General features: G+C 36.6%; 1 long non-coding RNA gene across 1 annotated transcript; it reads right to left on the reverse strand.

The window, feature by feature from the left end:
- Positions 1-16,454: 16,454 nt before the first annotated feature.
- LOC149799617 (uncharacterized) lies at positions 16,455-18,273 on the reverse strand. The gene is made up of 2 exons (XR_016420914.1): positions 18,206-18,273; positions 16,455-16,624 (listed from the first exon to the last, which is right to left on the reverse strand). It is a non-coding gene; the product is annotated as an uncharacterized LOC149799617 (long non-coding RNA).
- Positions 18,274-19,635: the final 1,362 nt, after the last annotated feature.

A 19,635-nucleotide genomic window follows, 5' to 3' on the forward strand; every position in this document is an offset into this window, starting at 1 on the left:
ATAATTTTAATTTCTGATGTTTTGAGCATCACAAAAAAAAGATATATATCCGAACCTGAGATGAAATTTGAAATTTGGCCAGCTGAATTGACCACCTCATGTGGTATTCACTAATTTTATTTGAAATAAATCATAGAACCATCAGCTGGTCTGATTTTTGTGTCAGGTGTTTTTTCACAGTGTCTGATCTTAAAAAATAAAATCTTTCTTGCATTTCATCCTGAAAGTTGAATCTTGTACTTTGTCTGAAGGGTTCTCCTGAAACATAATAATGTACAGTAATTAAGATGATAATACAGTAATGTTAAGGAAACTACAGTAGTGGAGCAAGCCATTAATCATTTTACTCATGTAGTTTTGATTAATTCATTTATCAACATGTGTTACACTTAATATCCTGGAGTGCATTGTTTGGATACATCACATATTAAAAGTGATTTGGCCACACCAAACTAAGATCACTGTATCCTACTTGTCAGGCTTTACATATCTTTGTATATTCAGCCTTTTTGATCATTGCACCTTGTTTTACCTTTAGTTTTTAAAATGTAATGAACAAGATTAACTAAACTAAACAGACTTAATTAACCTTTCAGTCCTCATTTTAAGGTACTGTCTATTATTTCATGCATTGGTATAATATAATCACATATCAATAAATCAATCAGTTCATTAGCCCTATTTCATTTGCAGGTAATCCATATGCTAAAGTTGTGATACAATTAATGTTTAGCCAAACATTATGCATTCTAATTAGTACAATAAATCGTAGTTGATGCTTTTTGATAGGGTTCCTTGCATTCAAGTTTTCACCTAAAAGCAAATAGTCATTTTTTGGCCATTATTTTGTTTTTTACTTTTTGACTAATAATATATCCAGTTTATTGTTGTTTTAGGTTTAGATGATGAGCAATCTGCAGCTGAAGGCTGCTGATGCCCTGTCTTCAGCTACCACAGTCTCATGTGCAGCAAGTACCACAGGTGGCTCAACACCAAGACATATTTCAGAGATTAACGAAACTTTATGCAATATATTTGCTCCATATAGCCATCCCAGAACTGCTGGTAGGTTCCCCAATCCAAGATGGGGAAACAGTAAAGGCAGGGCCATGGAACCCATGTCATATTGGACCCACAGATTTTGCTTGTTAGCAAGCACATCTGAGGTATAAAGAAAAACCCAGATATCTTTTAAATCATAGATTTTTTCACTTCTGAACAAACTCGTTTAATTTATATGGAAACACAAATTCTGTATGTCCCTTAATATATTTGGCAAAAATTCATAGCAGCTCTGTATGACACTTAAGTAGGTGCAATTATCCAGTGTGTGTGCGTGCCCGTATGTGTGATTTGGATTAGCATAGCTTTAAAATATTTTCAGTCATATCACTATGATGTCTGCAGTGTGGCAGTTTATAGTGATATCTAGCACTGGGGTATCATACTGCAGACATGTAGCATGATGTCCCACCCAGTCATATTATCCTTACACCAGGATGACCAGTCCTAACAATATCCTCTTAATGCTGATCACCTAGTGAGGCAGCTGTTAGTACCATGTTTATAGAAGTCTTTAGTAAGACTTGGCCAGGGTTCAAACCCGTGACCTCCTGCAACAGAGGCAGATACTCTTACCACTAGACCACTGGATCAGTCAAAACACGGCAAATGAGTTAAAGAAGTATGTTATAAGAACTGTTTACCACTCCCTCCCCCCCCACACACACACACTACAATGTAAATAAAAGACAAAAATAATGATGAAGATGATTTGGATGTGACAAGTTCAGATATGGAGGTGAAGAAACATTGCTGCCGTTTTTGAATAACAGTAACATTTTTTTAAGGTTTTTGGTATGACTCATCCAGAGTTCGAACCTGCGACCTACTGCATCAAAGGCAGACATTCTAACCAGTTAAGTCACTGGAGCAGTACCATTCAGTTAGGTTTGGTTTGGTGTATATCAGCACAGCAACACAATTTCGTTATTTAATGAAAAGGCAACTGGAGTAAAGTGCCTTATCCAAAGACATACCACAGTAGCTGACTTAGGCTGGTCCATTGGTAGGGTTCTAACCTAAACCCTTTCGGTCAGAGTTCTGCATGCTAACCAATGAGCCATTGTTGATATATCCAATTTTGGGTGATGGAGATACCAGGAAGAATATAGCATGAGAATTTCTTATTGTTATGACCTATGCTCTATCTCCGACTCGTTAAGTTTGTCTCTCACAGACCTGCCAACCCTGACGAGTCCATCTCAGTAAGGCAGTTGAGTTTGTTTCCATAAGATTGACTAGTTTTCAGGAAGGTGTAACAAAATAGCAATAACTGCAATTGTAAAGCTTGAAAATGTAATTATCAGTTCGACGCATCGACGATAAACATTATGTTCAACTGAAAAGTTTGTAAAGTATGCGTAGACTTTATTTACCACCAGCACAGTTGCACAAACTCTAGTTCCAAACCCTATGCAGCACAGTGGCTTGTTACCATCTCTCAACTTCACATAATTCTTGGAAATTATTTTCCATTTCACATGACGAAGGCAATGATACCTCACGCCACAAGACATACTCAACTTGGCACGAGATATCGAATAGATATAATTGTGTCCTTTTCAGCTTTTATACACAAGAATATGAATATTCCTTTTTATTCTTCTGTGTTGATTAACACTTTTATAGAAGCTAATTTTCCCTTTCATCTTCAACATGCATCGTTATCTGGATGCCATTTTTAAAAACTCTATAATCAGCAGTTTGATCATGCAGACGCTTCGCGTGAACAAAGAGGTTTCAGTTTAAAGCATCTAGAGTGCTGCTGTAAAGTTAGTCTGGTTTCCTGACTAATTCTAAGATGAAACCTGGATACAAATAAAACACGGATGAACCAATTATCCGTATTTTTCGGCAACGATCATTTTTCCATAGAGTTTGCTAGCATGTTATAAGTCCGTATTTTAGGGGTAATGTTCATAATACTTATGAAAAAATCGTACATTGGCAGGTCTGCTCTCGTCCAATGCATTATGTCTACTCCTAGTAGTGTACAATTGAGACTAAAAGAACACTATATGAATATCCACATTAAAAAAGAGACCCAGGTTTCTAAACACTCTGATCTACTTCACCACACCTAAACTGTATTCAGTATCCGATAATAGTAGCAACATTAAGTGGAAATATAGAGAATATTTTGGATATACCAAGATGTATTGTGATTGTAAACACAGAAGTGTGCATATTGCCATACCTGTATTATTTCTGTGGTAGAAGCTTAATGTGGTGAAACTCATAATATTGTCATGACATTGTAAGGAAGGTGGTTTCAATACCACCGTCACATCATAAGATGAGTATCATCTGTAATGGAATGATAGATAGGACAGATTTACTCACTATTAACATGTAGTACATTTGTGATTAATTGGGGTTGGTGGGTACTAAACGTCAAGGATATTGCTGATTTTTACTGTTCTCATCTTTGCTGCTGATGCCACATTGGACTTCATTTTGGGTGGTAGTGAGGGTTTGGTATTTTTGTGCTTTCACAAACACTAACAGATTATTTTCCATCTTTTCTTCAGGACAGTGTTCCCAGCAGAGATGAACGAAAGCGCCTTTATGATACTGGTCTGGGAGATAAAAGGATTTTTTGTAAGGACAGTGGCCCCGCATATTTCAGGACTAAACTTGAAGAAAACTTTCCCAGATTACAATTTGGCGGGGGATTTTAGTTGCTGAGGTCAGGCATTAGCAGCTGTGTGTTCTTAGAAAGGATTAGGGAGCCACATAGTGGATACACCAGTGCTTACCTGGCGGATGAAAGAAACTTGGGGCAACCGTGTGCTGTATATGACCCATTCAAAGAGACCTTGATTTATCAGCATTGACAGATTGCCAGGAAGCACAGATTTTTTGTTTATATATTTGTTTAAATATGCATAACACTGCAGTGCATTAACATCGCTTTCAAATTTCCTTCATACAATTTTAACTACTTCACCTGCACAACTGTGGCAAGGTAGTCACTTCCAATGGCAATAGCATTGTCAACAGTATTAAAATTTTGTCATAGTTTTTAAATTATTTTAACAACATCATTTCCTGTATTCGGACGAAACTTTGGTGTAATATATCTTTCATATCTAAAACTTGTACACTGATACGCTTAAGCAGATATGTAGTTGTATCATTATGAATAGTTGTATCATATGAATAGTGTTCAAGTTTTTTAAAGATGTGTATCTTTTACATCAGTAGTTGTATTATACTGCAACTTTGTTGTTTTTGTTGTTTTTAGGGTTTAACGCCATTTTTCAGCACACGATAGGCTATACATGGCGGCCAGTATTAATGGTGGAGGAAGAACCCGGGAAAACCCCAGAAAGAACCACCAACCCACGAGAAGCTACTGGCAAACTTTCTCACATACCCACATTAGCCGAATCCGAGACTCGAACCCTGCAACTTTGTAAATGTTACTGTAAATACAAATTTCATCATGTATCATCAATACTGAAAACAATAATAGCTCATATTTATTAATTTCTTAAATCGGGGGAAGGGTTCATTAACAGTAATATCTAAAAATCACATGATGAAATCAGTATTGTTTAGTTAAATATGTACATGTAAGTTTGTCATGTGTATTTTGTGCATTTACTGTGAATTCTCTTCTTTCATGCTGTTAAATAAGTTTTGATTGTTTCAAAACACCATAACACATTCACAGATTTGAGTATTCATAAACGTGTCCATTTTTTAAATTTTCTTTTAATGTTTTTGAAAACCACACAAATTAATATCGATAATAGTGAATTTATGGTAATTGTTCTTTAACTTTCTTATTTTTCATTTGCAAGTAGATGCACATAAAGAAGAATGCTTGACATGTGGGCAGATGATTGTTGTTGGAATGCTCAAAGAACATGTATCATCCTACACAATAATGCTTTATTTTACATCAAACTCAAATATGCATCAGATACTATAATAGTTAAAACTAAATATCGTATGAATTACACAAAATAAAGCAATATATTACTGCTATTCACAGTTCATCTTCAATCCTTATTATCTTTTTCCCTGACATCAGATGTCATTGCTGTATTCTTGTAGTATTATCTCAACCTCCACAACCTCTACCTTTCATTTTTTGTTTAATGAAAATGAGGGGACTGTGATCACTGAATACAACAACCAGAGAAAGAAATAAACTAATATACACTTCAAAATGTTGCAAAGACAACGTCAAAGACAAACATTCCTTTTCAGTTGTCGAACAATTTCTCTTATGATTGTTTACTTTTTTTAATAGTTGTAATTCATGATCTACATTTTATCTTCTTGGATCAATACTCCCCCAACGCCTACATCACATGCATCAACATAATTTTTAAATAATTTAAATTTGATGCTGAAAGAACTGGTGCACTTTTAAGCAAGGCTTTTAATTTTTCAAACCAAATTCCAGACCAATGAAACTTAGGTTTCATAACAAAATTGACATAGGCTTGTCAATTATGGAAAAACAGCAAAATTTCTGACAATAACCATCCATACCCAAAGAGTTTCTTTCAATAGGCACTGGGAACTAAGATGACCGTGACCATAACTTCTATATATTTAACTTAACCTTGTCCCACAATATGTCCTAAGAATGTGAAATAAACCTGGCAAAGCTCACTTGTACATAAATTGTCAGATTTGCTTCACCGAGTTAATAAAAAAAATTCTGAATGGTTTCCAAGTGATCTTCTCAGGTGTTGTATATAATGACATCATCGATGTATACATTCTAATTATCTAGTACAGATATTAACATTTATTAGATACTGGAATGTTGCCAGATAATGTTTTTGTTCCAAAGAACATCACTTCATACTGATAAAGCAAGCCCATCTAGAGCTGCAAATGGCGAAATATCTTTTGCTCCTTCAGTGAGTGGAATTTGCCAGATTCCTTGAAAAAAGGTAAATCTTTGTGAACATTTGACATTTCTAATTTGTTAATGCAGTCATTCATTCTTGGCTTTTGAAATTAATGTTTTAGAGACACTGTTGACTTTCTTTTGAATTAGTACACATGTGGAAAGATTATGAATTATCTGGTTTAGGTACAAAATTATATGGGGACCTGCAATTACTTTTACTTGGTTCTATCATCTATGTAGTCATTCTCCAGTAAAAGTGACTTTCCTTTTTCAAATATTCCTGGTTGAGAGGATTCATCCTATAGGACTGTTGCTTCATAGATATAGAATCTACAACATCAATGTCCTGATAGAGTATACATATTGATAGATTTTATTTATTCGTGTTGGAACATCAGGAAACACATGTTTATAATCATGTAATAATTGTTCTAGGTCATTTATTTCGTATTATTCTAGATTTGAAAGTGTTTGGTCCAGATTGTTTAATATACATGAATTCCAAATTCTGGTTAAACTAAAGTCACTAGAAAGATTGCATTCCGTCATGGCATCGTTGACATTCTCACTGAAATACAACTGACTGAATCATTAACTGTTCTATCTCTATCAAAATAACCCTTTAACATACCAAACAGATGTGTATGTTTCTGCATCCCAGGGCTCTTAATGATATAATTTCAGTCATCTACTTTCTTTTGAAAAGTATAACAGGGTTCCTGCAATCTTAAAAAAAATATAATTCCTTGACTTTTCCATTTTACAAGATCTCTTTACCAATTTCAAGAGCACATCTTATGCAAATTTATGACCTCTAACACTGACTTAACATGTAAATTTAACACCAAAATATTTTACAGTTGGCTTTTGGACATACTTCATCCAATCAGATAGATAGATCATTTGAATGCCGTGAGTACAATGATTTTGAATGGTGGTAAAATCCTTTGATATAATATAAGTTAAGTTTATGGAGAACCTACCCTAACAAAATCCATTGAAGAAGTTAGGTTGGTAAAACTGTTGTATCTGCAAATAAATGTGACCGGATAATGCAAAATAACACAATTCCCTTTAAGTGCTTTTCTGTAATTTACAAACTTTTCCAGGATTTCCATGACTGCAGGAACCCTGGTATAAGGACCATAATACTTAGCCTGAAGATGATATTGAGGTATTGGTAAGACAGCCAGAACATTACCACCAGGCTTAAAGTTCCCTGTGTAATTTCTCACAAGTAAATTTCATTTTTGATTGAGTAAAGTGAAAATGAGTTCTTGTTACCAAGTGTTTAATAACTTGAATTTGAAATAAGAAAGATAGTCAAGAAGATTAATCTTGGAATCTTCATTTGAAAGAAGTTTCTATTTTAATAACTGGTCCCCGGACAGTATGTCCAAACACAAGTTCAAAAGATATAAAACCCAATGATTCTTAAACTGAATGCCTAGAAGCAAATAAGAGAAAATGAACTCCATCATCCCAATCCCTAACTTTATTAAAGTATTATGATTGAGTACTGTTCTTCAAAATCTGATGAAATCTTTCCATATCCCTTTGACTTTCTGGGTGATAGGCAGAAAAATTAAACTGTTAGATGTCTAATTCATGCATACGTTGTCGGAAATATCCAAACATAAAATCTGACCCTTGATCAGACTGGACAGATTTGGGGAGGCAAACACATGTTAAGAAAATTACCAAAAATTTTTGGAAAATTTTGGCTTTAACATTCTTTAAAGGAATATCCTATGGAAATCTTGTGGATGCACCCATTATGGTGAACACGTATTGGTTGCCTGATTTGATATCAAGTAAGAAACCGACAGTTTACCATTTTTCTGCTAAATGGTTCGTCAAATGGTCAAATGCAGTAATTGGTTGCAGATGTGCCCTAGGTATCTTATAATTGAGGCATCCTACCATTTCACAAGTGTGACAAGATCTACGGCACTTATCAACATCACTTTCAATTTTCAACCAATAAAAATGGTTAAAGTTCTTGTACAAGTCTTATTGACAACTAAATGACAGCTTAGGAGTTTCATGGGCTCGACTATGAATTTCCTAGCTATACGACTTTGGAACAACAATTTGATTGCTCACTGACCACTCATTACCAGCAGATACATCTCCATTTTCTGATAATGACCCCATTTTTCACAAAGTAATGAACTGTTACGCGCGTGGCTTCAGTTTCTGAGACCCAGTCTTTTGTCTTATCTGATGAATAGTACTTAGGGCCTATAACTTAGATTAAATGTATTTCATGCCTATAAAGTAGCTGTTACTTTTTTCTAAGACATCTTACAACTGTAGTCAGAAACTGGTTAGTGGTTTTTATTATTCTGTGAAGAAACTTGCTTATGACTCTGTCTTCTGAGCGATTAAGTCATTTAAATTATAGAATTTACTTTATTCATTGTTCTAAGGCAACTATATGGATGCATATGATTTGAAAATGTTTAGATAGAGAAAATAGATCCATATTCTTAGAATTTATTTTCTTATATAATGAGACTATTGCAACTTTGTATCATTGATTATATAAACACTTTAGATAGATCGCAAAGGATGTATACACATGCTGAACCAGATTCTTGTAAGTTAGTTGGTGCAAGTTTAATTTCAAGGTTTTCATCCAGCCCAAATTCTTTTTCTTTCTCACTCCAAATGTCTGCTTATTATGTTCCTTATGCATGAGTGGAGGGGGAGACAAAAACGATTGCGATGAAATTGTGTACCATGTTAAATTCATTTAGAAAATGTGGATTATTATTACTTTTTGTCGTTATTTTCATACGACATTACTGATTAATGAGTGGAAATTCATCATTGATCTATCAGAATAGAACTGACAGCGTACAGTTACAGCAATGTATATATATGTATTAATATATATTAATGAGTGGAAATTCATCATTGATCTATCTCGACCAGCAAGTTGTTCTTCACCATTTTTTTCTTTCTCCGCCTCCAGTTAAACACAAAAAAGAAGGTGGAGAACAACTATCTGGTCTATGATCAATCAGACTAGAACTGACAGCGCACAGTTCCAAGAACATATATATATATATATATATATATATATATATATATATATATATATATATATATATATATATATATATGCGTATTACTGCACCACGGGTGGATCACAATTTGATATACCAATAGTACTGGTTTATCAAATTGTTTTATTCTTATACTTTAATCGCGGATATTGAGCGAGATCATTGGCTAGCGACTCTTGGTCGTGGATTGGCATAATTCGCGACACAACAGCGGTGTAACAGCCGATTAGCACCCAGCCGAGTACATACATCGTGTCGGCCCCTGATCGAATCGAATAACATGAGAGTGATACAAATTGTAGACGTCCTAAAGGCAAGGTGAGTTTCCTGTCTATTCCATGGCAAGAACCTTAATTACAACCAAACATAATCGTTGTGTGCACAGCACACTACTGCGGTTTATGCGCCAATAGTTCCGAGGAAAACAACGACGATGGAAGAATGGTCATTGTGTTAGATAATTTTCTCATTTTAACATACACAGATATTGCTTTTGCGCCCCGAGAAACACACAGCGGTGTTTATAATCACCACGGTGGCTATAATCTCCTTGCTTATATCGCAGATGTTATAACAATAAAATGTTTTAAAGAAAAGCAAACGACGCTGGAAGGTCTTTTCTGAAAATCAGTGCCACGTAGTTTTAGCTCATTAGATACCGTCGTGCTGCCTCATGTTCAACCACCGTCAACATGTTCTTTTCGCAAAGACAATCATCAGACGAGTCCGCCTCCTTACAGTAGCATATAATTACAATTGATGTGTATTGCTGGAAGTCCTTGTTGATGTATTTTTGTGTTAAATTACATGCTGAAATTTTTTAATGTCATGACTTAAATGCCATATCGGACAATTTCGCGCGCACTTTTTATTCGCTCAGTCGCCGAGTATTATCAACGTCTCCAGCTGCTTGTTGATTTGTGCGCGAAAGTATTTCCCAACATTTTCCGTTCGCGCAATAACATGTATACAAGATTCTATATGATGTTGACGCGACACGCCAGTGTTCATCGCCGACTGCACCAATCCCTCAACCACGATAGGTTTCGAGATATGGTTGGGCATGTAATAGCTATATCAGCGAATCTTCGTGGAAAATATTGTTCAATGATATTGCAACACGATGATGTTTTTCCAACGCCATGTAGACCAACAAACATCAAATATATTCGACGCCATCTCTATTAGTAAATTATCTCTTTAAGGAACGTAATTTCTATCTTTACCTGCTGATCCATTATTGCGTATATATAAGACTTCAAATCGTCTCCAGTTTCCGCTTTTTTCCCCACCCACATCACAATTCCAATTCTTACAGGGCTGACCGCATGGCAATGACAAGCGCGTATTTGTCATAAAATAAATTGGCGACCGACACACCAGCGTAATGTGTTCGGTTGGTAAGCTCTAAAATATATTTTCGCACTGTTTATACTGATTAATGCCTTGTGTGTAAATATGGTTGGTATTACCCTCGATAATCTTCGTATCCTTTTTTATCTTTGGATTGTAAAACTTGTGTCGCTGTTGATCTATGTTTGTGCGGTACCGTCCTCGCATGTCATCACGATTCTCACCAGCGGTTAACAACCCAGTTTGACGTTAAGCACTGTGTCGGATTTATCCAGTGAAAAAGATCACAGTCTTATAATGTTATGCATCTGAAAGATGGTGGCAGAGATAATATTGATGTCGAAATGAACAGATATTCGGTTTGTTAAAACCAAATCGACGACGACCTTTGGTGTGCCGATGGTTGCCTCTACAGTCACATCAACTCGCGATCGGTTAATGGCGTCGTTTTAGCCCTACGCCAGACTCTGCTAAACCTCGTTGGTCTTTTGTTCGGGATCAGCCACTTATCAGAAGCTTACCGTTTCATAGTCGTCATCGGTCTGCACTTCCTTATGATCGAATATGCAAATACTCAAGATTATCGCGCTACCTACATTGTTAACAAGTCAACGGAAGCGTCGTGACTTGTGCCTCTGAAGTAACAGAGCCGACAACGGCAATTTTATTTCCAAATGAGATCTTCCTGTAACAAAGGCCTCGTGCTAGCTAAGATTTAGCATCCTTACTTTCAGTATCTGAAACTTGTAGATAGTTGATGGCTTGTTTGTATGAAGAACAACAGTGTGCTTTCCCTCCATTCGAGTTGGTGGCAGCAAGATTCTGGTGGGATCAAATCGTGACCGAAGGTGAGTCCTCGTTATATAAGATCAGCCTGACTTAATAGTGCGACGTCGACATTGTTGGGTCATGTATATTTCAAAATATAGTCGGGCGGCTGTTATTGCCGCCACAAGCAAGAACCCAATATAGAGTGTTTTCGGCAAACTACGCAATGCACTTCGATACACAGCGAAATCGTTGAAATGTCGTTGGCGTCTATGGAGATGCAGCGAGTCTGTGTATCTGGCTTTTATTGTTTTGGTTATAGCAGAGTTGGTTTTGTTTCCGAGCCGCCAGATGGGGTTTCTCCGGACGACACAGACGCCCTTAGAGCGCGAGAGGTTGACACATTGATGCAAAAAGATATTATACTTATCAAAAATGCTAGGACGCGACCAATCATTATGTTACGACGAGTTGAAATAAATATTTGGATTCGATCCCTCAGCGTTGCAACGCGGTTTGAAAAATTGTCAATGTCGGCTTCTAAATGATTACGTTGAACCCACAATACAGTCTCGTTTGCCGAAAATTCGCTAAGATTACCTTGTTGTCCTGTATGATTTTATTCAGGCATGAGATGCATTTGCTTGCTGATTAATTTATGTACGGAAATTGTTCTATCGACGGTCATTTTCAACATATCAGCTATTTCACGACAGGTTCATCAACGCACGTTATTAAATTACTCAGTAGTTATTGGACCAGGGTCGCATTACCCTTCTATCACCGGGTCTGAGACGGGATCTGTGCTTATGTTCTCCATATATTGAAGAAATCTTGCCAACTGAGTATTTACCTCCACCGATGGGTATTTTTTGTTTATTTTATACTTGCTGTTTGTCTCGCGGGACCGAGCAATGGCATCAGTCATCTTACACATGCCCTGTGTTGTAATCTCTGCGGACTTGTGTCGGCCGCTCTAGCTGTTTCTTAGCCTCATCGTTCAAGCATAAATTGCTATTTTTGTCGTTATAAAACTTTATACTATCGGCTATTCGCTTTATCTTGTCTCTGTTAAATAATTTTCTGACGAGATTGTCAAATCATATCATATACTGCCCGCTATATCAAAGAGATCCTTTGCCAGCAAACTGTGACATCTGGGTCATCCGGGCAACGTCCGATGCTGGATGGGAGCCGGGCGATGTCTTACTCTCTTGCAGATGATCAAACCTCGACTGTAAGCCCGCGTCGGTCAGAATATTTTCTCCAAATGTGCCATTGTTTGCCCTGGTGTCTAAAAACAAAGTTTTCATGGTCGCCTCTGAGTCTTCACTGGTGTTCTGATGAACTGGTATTATCTCAGACTCACCTGGTTTAAACCTTCCTGCGTCAAGTGTTATATTAATCGGAGATGTTTAAAAATTGATGCTACCTCAATGAAGTTTGTATTAGAGAACAAATCAATTATTATAAGTGATGGACAGTGAAGGACCACGAACATTCTCATAAAATTCACAAGCGATCGATTCCGCATGCGTCAAAAATATGATCATCGTTCACCACTTTGCCGCGCGAAAATTCTTTATATTCAAGGACTCTGATCAATATGACGCAATTACACATAAAATTACCGGTCGCATAATGGTAAATGAGATAACCAAGGTTGGCTACGCGAGATACACGGTTCTCGAACACGACTCTAAGCACCTATCACATGGTTGTGCGAGCATTCACCGAGTATTCGAAACCCAAACCGGTGATATTTGAAACCGCCAGTGTGCATCATATTCGAGTTTCAGCGCCATTATGTGCAACGACGAAAATTAACACAATAAACAAAATAGATGGTGGTTCGCCAACAAGGGATATTTCCGCGCCAGTCACATTGATGTGACCGTTGGCCTACGTTCAATTCGAATATGCGACACAAAACATATCAACTGCGACGCCAGCATTACGCGTTTCAATGATCTGCCGATCTATCTTCTGTGGCCAAATAGGCGCATAGAAATATTAAAACCGCCCGTGGTTGCTGTCGCAGGAAAAGATATCGGCAACGTGGTGGTATCTGGCGCCTCAGACACATTCATGTTTAGCTGCGTGATCGCCACTAACGTATTAGCGTGTACACTAACACGGTCATCGTATATTAATATCTGCAAAGACACCCATAATTGGCGCCCGCTTATCATCATTCTAGAAAATTGGCGACTGTGGCTAAATTGATGTGGCAAAGACAATTTAATCATCGTAGACGACGATGAAATCCGGACAAATCAACGATTGTACACGAAGTTTCTTGCAATAAATATGCTCAAATGGGGCATTAATCGCGACAACTGCGATGGACATTTTACTTGGAAAATTATTAACACTAGATCAGCGGCGATGTCTGAATGGCGAGTGTGGATCTCGTGGATACACTCGACGATTATAAAAGGCTGATTGGATCCATCCTGTTATTAAATACGATAATATGACTGGGGATATCGACACCGACGTCTGGAAAATAGTTGATCTACAAGTATTGGCTCTGTCTGAAACGCTATGTTAGATACTGCACAAAGGACGGAGTGAGACGTTGAGCGCTGATAAAGACGATGACGTTGTTCCTCAGGCGTTTACCGAGATGTATGTGGAGCCACCAACGCATCTCGGCGGCACTGTTTGTAGGGTTTAACCTCCTGATTATATGAAGCACTTCCAAGCTTTGACGTGTTGACTCGGTTAAACAGACGCGATATTCAATTAGGTGACCGCGGATCATGATGTCATCGTAATGTCGTATAGAAAAAAAAACACATTACAAACAGCGCCTTCGCAAAATTCGGATTCGATAATTGTCAAAATCACGGACAGTATATTCTTTGCACGAATTCACGAATATGTTGCTAGGTATAGTCTGTGCATGAAATAATGGTCGGGGAAGTGCCATATTATATTTTTTTTATGTGCTCGGAGGCATATTTCGCGAAGTTTTTTCAATCTCATCACCCCACGATCACATGATTATTTCACGCGCCTCGTTGATTTTGTTCTCGGTGTCATTCACTCCAATAGTCTATGTGCCAATACGATTCGAGCCAGAAACATCAAAGTAATGAAGGAACAAGAGGTAATTAAACAATTTAACCCAAACTACATTTCATTGATATCGTTTCTGTCCATATTTCGCAATTCCTACTGACTGTGAGTGTCACTTTCAATAATTCTCCTACGTTTATGCTGTATGGGCCCTGTTTGAGAATTCGCCTGTTGAAAGAAGTTGATCAAGTTAGGGATCTCGTTCACGTTTTGCGAGAGGTTCATAACAAACATATTTTGTACGGTGATGTTTGATCCGTAGAATGGGTTGCTGATAGTCTGATTCTGCTGAATATTACACGTTTGGGAACTTGATATACTGCAGTCTGAATATGTGCAGTATGAAATTACTTTGCTGTGGGGTGCGGGTTGACAGCATCATTACTTGGGTGGCCGGTGTTGCTCAGGTAATTGGATTAATCTATTGTTGTTTGTCCCTAATGTTTGAGTTGCTGTTTATAGATGGTACATTTTTGTGGCCTGAAATTTGCATGATAACAGTTGGGGGAATGTTTCTTGTCTCTTAACTTCTGAATTACGTGTTTTCGGCTACTAGTGTTTGTTAATTTCTTTCTTTCTGTAATAGTTTCTTTCACTTTTTCATGACGCATCCAAGTTTGTTAATTCCAACGACTTTTCTCCTAACCTATTTTGGGTTTGTCACTGAAATTGGCATAGTGTTGGGTGCAATATAGAAAGAACCTTCACGTTGACAGAAGTCTGTTGGTCTTAGCATACCGTTTGTAAGTAGCAAGTAGATCTCTCTCCCTCTCTCTCTCTCTGTGTTGTTTTTGTTTTCATACATCTTAGGATTAATAGCCCTGATGTCCTTGACATTGTCCTCTGCTCTTGTTTTTGTCTGCCTTTCACTGAGTTCAAGATACATGAAGCCATTCACGTCTTTCTTAGTGTAACATCCCCCCATTTCAGATTGTAATGTTCAATCACTCCCCTCAAACCCAAACGCAGAGTTGTTAAACCACAGTGTGCTAACAATAGCTTCATGTGTTTGCATCCCCAATCGTTTTTTGCTATACAAGGCATTTATTTCTTCGTCTGTGATCGGTTGACTCCGACTGGGTTTATTTACTTTTCCTTTAGATTTTAAATCTTTTTGCTTGGCCCAAAGAGTTTCCCTTCTTAATGCAAGATTTGTATCTGTTCCTCTTATGATTGTACTTGCATATTTCTTGAATTTTAGGTGGCGATCAACTAAGCTGATGATTCTTCTTAAGCTGCTTGGTTCAAACTCAGATCTGTCTTTTCTCCTAACACAGAGTATAAAACCAGCCAGGTGCTGATCCAGTTTAGATGGGTGTATCTTGTGTAAATTTCTGAATTCATTATTGACTGCAAGAATTATGTCACTAGCCTTACATCAAAAAGTGTCTTTTTTAAAGTGTTTACATTCTGCCTATTTTCTATAAATTTCAGTATATCATCAGGCTCATGGGATACAAATCCGTCTTCCCTAACACACTGATCATTTTTATTTACAAATGTCACAGCCATGTCTATATCAAACTCTCCAATTAACTCACAGTTTAGCAAAATAAATGTTGCATCATAATTTTGCTCCTTATTTGATGTCATTGTTTTCTTTTTCCACAGAGTTGCAGTGTTTGATTTTTGCCAGAGGGAGAGACTGGAAACAGCAGTGTTGACAGCAGACGACACAGGGTGGAGCTCAATATTATTCATTTCCTGGACTGAGTATGGTTGTTCGTTTTCTCTTTTCTTTTTGTTTTGTATAAAAATGTTAGTTTTTATAAAAATATTTTACATGAAAATTATTTTCTTGTTATTTTCATCATTTTAAATGTAATATTCCAAGAAATTCATATCCATGTTTAGAGAGTATAATAGCTATAAAAACATGTTCATTATGCATATTCATATACCATGGGCAAATCACAATTATATATATCAATATTACTGGTGTATCAAGTTGCTTTATACCAACAATATATATATATATATATATATATATATATATATATATATATATATATATATATATATATATACCACATCCATTAAAAATAAAATGGCCTTTGAAGTGTTGGTATAAAGCAACTTGATATCCCAATAGTATTGGTATATCAAATTGTGATTTGCCCATGGCGTATGAATGCGCATAATGAAGATGTTTTTATAGCTATTATACTCTCTAAACATGGATATGAATTTCTTGTAATATTACATTTAAAAAGGAAAAAATAACAAGATAATGGTTTTCTTGTAAAATATTTTATAGAAACTAACATTTTTATATAAAAAAAAACAACAATACTCAATTCAGGAAATAAATATTACTGAGCTCCACCCTGTGTCGTCTGCTGTCATCTCTGTCAACACTGCTGTTTCAAGTCTCTCCCTCTGGCAAAAATCAAACACTGCAACTCTGTGGACAAAAGAAAACAATGACATCAGATAAGGAGCAAGATCAAGAAGCAACATTTAATCTCCTAAACTGTGAGTTAATTGGAGAGTTTAATAGAGACATGGCTGAGACATTTGTAAATGAAAATGATCATTGTGTTAGGGAAGACAGATTTGTACACCATGAGCCTGATGATATACTGAAATTTATAGAAAGTAAGCAGAATGAAAACACTTTAAAAAAGACACTTTTTGATGTAAGGCTAGTGACAGAAATCTTGCAGTCAAAAAATGAATTCAGAAATTTACACAAGATACACCCATCTGAATTGGATCAGCACCTGGCTTGTTTTATACTCAGTGTTAGGAGAAAAGATGGATCTGAGTTTGAACCGAACAGCTTAAGAAGCATCATCAGCTCCATTGATTGCCACCTTAAAATGAAGAAATATGCAAGTACAATCATGAGAGGAACAGACACAAATTTTGTATTAACAAGGGAAGCTCTTCGGGCTAAGCAAAAAGATTTAAAATCTAAAGGAAAAGGAAATAAACCCAATCGGAGTCAACCGATCACAGATGAAGAAATAAATGCCTTGTATAGTAAAAACCTAATGGGGATGGAAACACCTGAAGCCATTGTTAACACATTGTGGTTTAACAACTCTGTACATTCTGGTTTGAGGGGAGTGACTGAACATTACAATCTGAAATGGGGGGATGTTACACTGAAGAAAAATGTGAATGGCCTTGCATATCTTGAACTCAATGAAAGGCAGACAAAAACATGAACAAGAGACAATGTCAAGGACATCAGGGATATTAATCCTGAGATGTATGAAAACAAAAACAACAAAGAGAGAGATCCACTTGCTATCTACAAACGGTATGCTGAGCTAAGACCAGCAGACTTTTGTCAACGTGAAGATCCTTTCTATATTGCGCCCAACACTATGCCAATCTCAGCGACAAATCCAATATAGTTTAGGAAACAAGTCGTTGGAATTAACAAACTTGGAAGCATCATGAAAAAAATGAAAGAGAAGGCAAATATTACAGAAAGAAAGAAATTAACAAACACAAGTAGCCGCAAGTACTTAATTCAGAAGTTAAGAGACAAAAACATTCCCCCAACTGATATCATGCAAATTTCTGGCCACAAAAACGTGAAGTCTATAAACAGCTACTCAAACATTAGTGAAAAACAACACCAGACGTACTCCAATTACGTGAGCAACACCGGCCACCCAAGTAATGATGATGTTAACCCTCACCCCCACAACAAAGAAATTTTCAGCAGCACAGCTGCAGACTGCAGTATATCAAGTTCCCAAACGTGTAATATTCAGCAGAATAAGATTATCAGCAACCCATTCTACGGATCAAACATCACCGTACAAAATATGTTTGTTATGAACCAACGGAAAACATGAACCAGATCCCTAACTGGGTCAACTTTCAACAGGCGAATTCTCAAACAGGGCTCACACAAGCGGAAACGTAGGAGAATTATTGAAAGTGACACTGACAGTCAGTAGAAATAGCAAAATATGGACATAAACAATATCAATGAAATGTGGTTAAGGTTAAATTGTTTAATTACCTATTGTTCCTTCATTATTTTGACATTTCCGGCTCGAATCGTACGGTTGCTATCGATGGATGCAAATGGCCGCACTGTTACTGTTCATGACAACAAAAGCTGCAAATTCAATGTTTGCATGCACATTATTAAAAATATTTTGAATGTTAACTATCAGCCTTGTGTTTCCATTTCATTAATATTGCTAAAGGAAACATGTACAAATTAATATGAATGAAGTGTACAGGAAATTATGAACAACTACAGAACTTCTTTTTTGAGCGTACATACATGCGAGGGGTTGTGAAGAGTTCACTCCCCTAAAGTGCGCTGTTTGTGGCCGTCAGTTTTATCTCCCATATAAAATGAAAACTTTGATGTGGTATAAATAAACTATATGTATAGTATGTACGCTGTATCAATGATATACCACTCGTTGTATACATTTTTCATTAAAAGGAAACTCGGGCAAGCCTCGTTTCCTTTTAATGAAAAATGTATACATCTCGTGGTATATCATTGATACAGCGTACATACTATACATATATTCTATATATATATATATAGAGAGAGAGAGAGAGAGAGACAGACAGACAGACAGACAGACAGACAGATATGGAAGGTATGAAAATGATGTAGGCTTAATTTGTATTCATTTCGTCTGACCTTTTCCACATTGTTTTAGGTCTTTGGATAGTGTCTTTTGCTTGAAGGTTATATCACATTCTCGGGTTTTTTCGGGAAGGACTTTGTTAACGTACATAAATTCAAGGACGCTGAACTGAACGCAAAAACAAAACATTTTCTGTTTAGACATTGTTGTTTTGTATTTATTGCAAGTAGAATTCTTCAATAATTAGCAAATCTTACGGTAAAATAAAAAAAAATATAAACGTTTTATTTAGTGACTTAGAATACAATAATATCTGATCGACCCAGTCACTACATTGGTACGTTTAAATAGAGAATAGCAAATTAAAAAACATTGTATCAAACCACATATATGCCTGATATCGATAAATCGTTATCTCAGACATAACAATTAACTCATAATTTGTGGCTTTAATCACAGGGACTCGTATCGGTGCTTACAAGTTGCACTTCGAAAAGCGTACAAAATTTGGTGCCGATGTCATGCTCAGGCATTCGACTTCTCATGCCTATGCAGTTTCATTTAGTACAACACATTTAAGGAATATCGGACTATTTTTCTACGTTGATGTAGTCGTGATTTTGCTCACTTAATATGCAACTGCGACAAGCTGAATGGAATGTAGTCGGATAAATCACACACACCCCACTCAGATATGTGTTGATACTATGGACGATAACCAGCAAGTCAACATCCAAACCCGAAAATCAACATCATCACGGGCGAGGGGCTGATTTATCGGCCGAAATAAATACTATCCTGATTGGTCCACACGCAAACACACACACACACATATATA

This window comes from Sinohyriopsis cumingii, chromosome 5, assembly GCF_028554795.1.
Source record: "Sinohyriopsis cumingii isolate HCF-2022 chromosome 5, ASM2855479v2, whole genome shotgun sequence".
NCBI classification, from domain to species: Eukaryota; Metazoa; Mollusca; class Bivalvia; order Unionida; family Unionidae; genus Sinohyriopsis; species Sinohyriopsis cumingii.